Raw genomic sequence first — 6000 nt, 5'->3', positions numbered from 1 at the left:
TGGAGAAGGCACATGTGAGTTGGCAAAGTGTGCAGTTCTACAATTGCAATCGAAAGAGGGATGAGAACAAGTGTACTTGATAAATCACGATGGAAGTTATCAATGTTATCAGTGTATTTTTGAATCAAAGGAAAATTGTAAAGAGTTTCTTTTTAATTACACTATCTAAGTCTGCTCATTGGCTGAATGGAAGAGATAAACTGATGGAAAAATTATTTTGAAAAGAACATATTAATCAGAAGTAAAAACAATGAAAATATCTTTAGTGTTCATTGAATTTTCAAGAATTATTTCTTTTGGAGATTTAAAGCCAGTATAAATGATTCAGAATTCATATTAAACCTATTGTTTCAATAGTAGACATTTTAGAGTGCTTCAAAAAAGGGACTGGGGCACTGACTCAGTGGTAAAAAGCACATGCTACACAAGTATAAAGAACCCTGTTTGAGCTCCAGCACCCAGTATACCTATCACGCCAGGCATAACTTTAAGGGGTTTGAAAATAGAAGAATCATTAGCCAGTTACCCAAATATTGGCGAGCCACAGGTTAGTGAGATAGTTTGTTTCAGGGAGATACTTCAGAAGAATGATGGAAGAGGACACTTGATATCTTCCTATGGCCTCCGCACATGTGTGCAACACATGTATGCAGATATACATATACAGTACCACCCTCCAAAAAAGTGTTTAGGGAGAAAAATGGGGACTAAGCTGTAAAGTACAAGAGCACTCTCCATCTTCTGTAACAGGATGTGCGAAAATTGACAGTCATCATCTGAATCTGAAAGGACTTTTGTGGAGTTATGTCTTCATAGACAACCAGTATGAGGTCAGGAAGATAAAACCTAATTTCATGATGAGGCTGTAGATGTAGGGGATCTTGTAGATGATGAGCAGTAAATTAGGGCATCAGTTGGACAGAAGTAAAAGATGAGGGTAGTTACAGGATAGAGTCTTAGTAATTAAAATGTTAATGACAAGATACATGAAAATTTGCCTCCTAACTTTGAAATTTATCTTACATGAATTAAGATAAAGATAATGAAAAGATTAATGCTTTGGATTTAATGAAGAAGTGTGATAGGAAGTCATTGGATATCAAGAATTTTCTCTCCTATCAGTGATAATAATGGCAAAAATCCTTAGAGAGGAGAGGGGCTAGGAGAAATCTTGTCTATCTCTTTGCTTTACCCTATAAGTAAGGTGAAAAATACATATTTGGTGTTTATCCTTTCTCATGGAATATCTAGAAGACTCTGGAAAAGCATGTCAGTTACACAGTATTCTATAGTTTTCCCCCTCCCTCATACTAGGTGTATAAGTGTATGTGTGATCTGTTGCCTTTAAATTTATTTATCTATTAAAATTGTCAAGACTATGTTTATCTCTCAAGAAATGATACAAGTTATTAACTGACATTGTTCATACAATATGTTAAGATGAACTCAAGTATCTTGTCCTTTTACTCTATCTAATCCTGGACATGGGATTGCTTATAGGATGTCCCCACCTTTCTATAGTTACTCAATTTTCACTCATAATATTTAATTCTGAGAATCACTTCCTAATAGTGAATCCAGTGAAACACATCTTTAAGGTGAAATGCAAATGCCTTCAATGAGGGAACTTGTTAAATAAGATTCAAAGCATGGATGTGAGTATGATATTTTGGACTTTAATTAAAATTCATTCTTTCATATTTTCAATGAATTAAATATTTTTCAATAAATATTTACTTATTATATATTATGCATTAGTCTGTATTAGGTTATTCAAGCCCACAAATATAAATGCATACTTTTGTGCCCATCAATTAACAATTTAATTGTTTTCCTGGATGAAATTGAGCAGCAAATTCAGCTATTTCAGGAGGCTATTTCTAGAATGTGATCAAAAGGCCATGCTATCAGAATAAAGAGTGCATTTATCTCCTGCTTTGCTAAGGTAAATGGGCATGCATTTAAATTGTTCACATATGAGCATAAAGCAAATAGAATGCCTGGATCTATCACCTCTGTATTTAAACATGATAATGCTCTTAGTAGACCACAAAGCATATTAGCTGGTTCAGGTAATACATTGCCATGCCTAATACCTGAGATTTTTTGTTGTTTAAAATCCCAAAGGTTATTTTTTCTTCTTTTATTTTCACACATGCTGCTGCTATGCAACATTTTTTTTTCCATTTTCTTCTTGTGTAAATTTCTTTTGACACAAAATATTCTATACATTTTATTCTTAGAATGAAAACAAAATAGATCAATAAAAAGATTTTAAAATACACTTTAGATGAATCACAAAATGAGTTAATATTAATAGAAAAAAATAGGAATGTTATTGCTATACAAATGAAGGACAGCTCTTGTGTGCACACCCACTGAAATAAGGGCCTATGATCTCAAAGGCAGGTCCATAACAATGTTTTCTTTGAAGCTTTTGAGCTAGGATGCTGTTACCTTATCTATGATATATTATTGTAGGTGAGAGAACAGTCTCTCTGAAACCCATCAGGTAATAATAGATTATTTTCCTCATGAAAGGTATTTTCTCACTGCATATTATGATACATTTCCTAAAATGAATGATGCCTATAACAGATCTATAATTGTAATAGGCAAAATTGTATATATCTAATAAGTCTCTTGAGATGCCATTGATTAACTTGATGTACTGAATTATATCCATTTCTCAGATAAAACATTATATATAGGTTGTAAATAGGACTTTTAAAGTATTTCTTCTACCATAAGAGTATAAGTGTAATTCTTTGATTTTACTTATAAATTGGTTTTAATATGGAAATACATCTACAGAATGTAAAATGATGAGATTTAGCTTATAACAAAATTAGAAAATATGGGCTAAAGAATATCTCAGCAAGTAAGAACACTTGCCACTCAAGCATGGGGCTTGAAAGGACCTGATTAATCCTGAGATGTATTCTTCAACATCCATGTAAATAGGTGGGCATGGGTAGCAACACACTCTTGTAATCTCAGTCCTACCAAGGACAGAAACTGTAGAGTTTTTGACATTCACTGATCAACCTATCTTACCAAAGACAGCAACTCGAGGTTCAGTGAGAGACTTCATCTCAAGAAAACACATGGATAAGAAGAAAAAGGACACCCACATGCATATGCCTTAAGGTCTGAATAACCACACATACAAGTGTACACACCACCTCTCCCACATTACACATACACACGCACACACATTCAAAACAAAAGTAGAAAATAGCATTATTTATTTATTTTTCTTGGTACGAGAAAATCTACTTTGCTTTACACATGTAGAAATGAGTGAGAGGATAACACTGTCAAGACTTAATTCATTACAGTCTACTCTGTGTGCTTGTATTTCAGTGAAGGAGTAAGCTAAAACTGCTGAATTCGCTGCATGTATGTTTGGTTTAGCTTAGAGTGTGTGTACTGCATGGAGACACTCTAGGCTCTTTCTATACGTACTGAGACTATCTCTGGAGGTGATTTCAAAGTTTTGGATATAAGTTCCCTATGGATTATTTTTTAAAAATATAGGTAAGTTTCCTATGAATAAACATCAGACATCAAAATAAAAGAGAGATTGATTGAGACGGAGGGGATATGATAGAGATTCGAGTTTAAAAGGAGAAAGTGGGGCTGGAGAGATGGCTTAGTGGTTAAGCGCTTGCCTGTGAAGCCTAAGGACCCCGGTTCGAGGCTTGATTCCCCAGGACCCATGTTAGCCAGATGCACAAGGGGGCACATGCATCTGGAAATCCTCTGCAGTGGCTAGAAGCCCTGGCGCACCCATTCTCTCTCTCTCTCTCTCTGTGCCTCTTTCTCTGTCACTCTCAAATAAATAAATAAAAATAAACCAAAAAAAATTTTTTTAAAGGGGGAAGTGGGAGGAGGGAGGGCAGTACCATGGGATATTGTTTACAATCATGGAAGGTGTTATTAAGAAAATAAGTTAATAAAATATAAATTAATAAAAAATAGGTAAGGTGCCTATGAATAAATATCTGAAATTGACAAATTGTCTACTGTTTTCTGATACTTCTTGCCTCTGTTGGGTGATAGATTTTTGTTTTTGACCTAATGACATTTTTTTTTCTGACCCAAAGTCTCCATTTCTCAGTGTTTTTGATCTAATACTCTAAGATGAATATAATACTTTTCTTTGGCTCTTCCCACTCAACAGTATTAGAATTATACAGTAAGTGTAACTGATGTCATTATTTCTCCTCATGCTTCAAATGTTGATATTCTGATTTTCTAGCTGCTTGAATTCAAACCTTATCTGTCTGCTCCTCCCTAATTTTAGTGAAGCCTTACCTGTTTGTTTCTAGATCCACACTGGTGGGTGAGAGCTGTTTTCTGCATTCCCTTCCCATTTCATAGTAGAATGTTTGTATTTGGCTCATCCAGGCTCCTTTCCTACTGTTTAATTAATAAGTACTTGGCCTCCAAATGCTTCTGGGTGTACTGCTTTGTGCATCTGGCTTTATATGGGTACTGAGAAGTTGAACTCTGGTTGTTAGGCTTTGCAGACAAGCATCATAAATGCCTAGCCATTTCTCCAACCCAAGGGATCATATGCTTTAACCATTTATCCTAAAATAAAACCTTCAAGGTTCTATTTTATTGAAATATAGCAAGGTCTATATACATTATATCTCTCCTTTGGGTTCCCATCTCATGTAAGATATAAGTTAAACAAACATATGTGTTTTTGCAAGAACAAACAATAATTTTTAGGGTTGGAAAAGTTCAAATTAATTTTGGGCAACATCAAACATTTTTTCCATTTTGCAGATCATATTGGTGATATTGATACTAAGTATATTAGCCCATCTTAGACAAATATCTTTTCTCTAATTTGTGCTTCTTAAATTTTATATAGATACATAAAATAATATAAAAATTGTTATGTTGAACATACCTACTTTTATACCACCTACCTCCCTTTTGTCCTCTTTGAAACCATAGACAGTATAAGGTCTACTTTCATACTATGTATTCCTATTCAAATGGAAGATCTATTTTTAGGTTTCTGGCAAAACTCTATACTTCCTTCCATAGTGGCTTGATTAGTATTTTGTGTATGTTCTTTCTATCCAAAGTCTCTTCAAGATTTAGCTCATGCAGCCCTCGTGGATCTTGTCAAAAGCTTTTTCTGTATGTGTTGGGACAATCATTTAATTTCTGTCCTTGACTTCATGGTGTGATGCATATACTCATGTGACACCCTGTGTGCTAACTTGTGGTGCCCCATGGGCTTGCATACATGGCCAGAGAAGAAGGGCGGCTGTTCTCAACAACTCACCTATGAGCTTTTCCTGTGACAAAATCTTTTAGTGATTCTGGAGCATGCCAAATCTCTGCTACCTCAGTACTGGGATTACAGGTGTTCATGGTCATGTTAGCTGTTTATGTGTTTTCTGGAGATCGGGGTTCAGTACCTCCTGAGACATTCATGATTCCATAGGAAGAACACTTACCCACTAAGCCATCTTTCCAGCTTCTGTCTGATTTTATATATTTATATTTTTTTTACATAGGCATTACAGTTACAAACTTCCCTCTTTAGACTGTTTTCCTTGTGTCTCATTGGTTTTAATTTGTTGTGCTTTCATTTTCATTTACTGATATGACTTTTTTCCTTTTTGATTTCTTCTGTGACATCCATCATTTAATAGTGTGTTGTTTTAAACTCCATGAGTTTGTATATTTTCTATCTTTTCTCTTGATACTGAGTGTTAGCTGTATTCTATTATGATCAGATAGACAACAAAAAGTTCTTCCAATTTTCCTATATTTGTTGACTTTCTTTGTGTCCTGTATTTGATCTATTTTAGACAAATGCCATTGGTTACTAAGAAGAATGTGTACTCTGCAGTGCTTTGATGGACTGTTCTGTACATATCTGTTTCGTCTGTTTAGTTTATGATGCCATTAACCTCAGACTTTTCTATTCATATTTGGCTGAAAAAACCCCTGTGTATTTGTGAGAGT

The sequence above is a fragment of the Jaculus jaculus genome, unplaced genomic scaffold (assembly GCF_020740685.1).
Source record: "Jaculus jaculus isolate mJacJac1 unplaced genomic scaffold, mJacJac1.mat.Y.cur mat_scaffold_69_1_319139_arrow_ctg1, whole genome shotgun sequence".
In the NCBI taxonomy this organism is placed as follows: Eukaryota; Metazoa; Chordata; class Mammalia; order Rodentia; family Dipodidae; genus Jaculus; species Jaculus jaculus.
The sequence above is the reverse complement of the archived record's forward strand: the minus strand, read 5'-3'. Positions refer to the sequence as shown.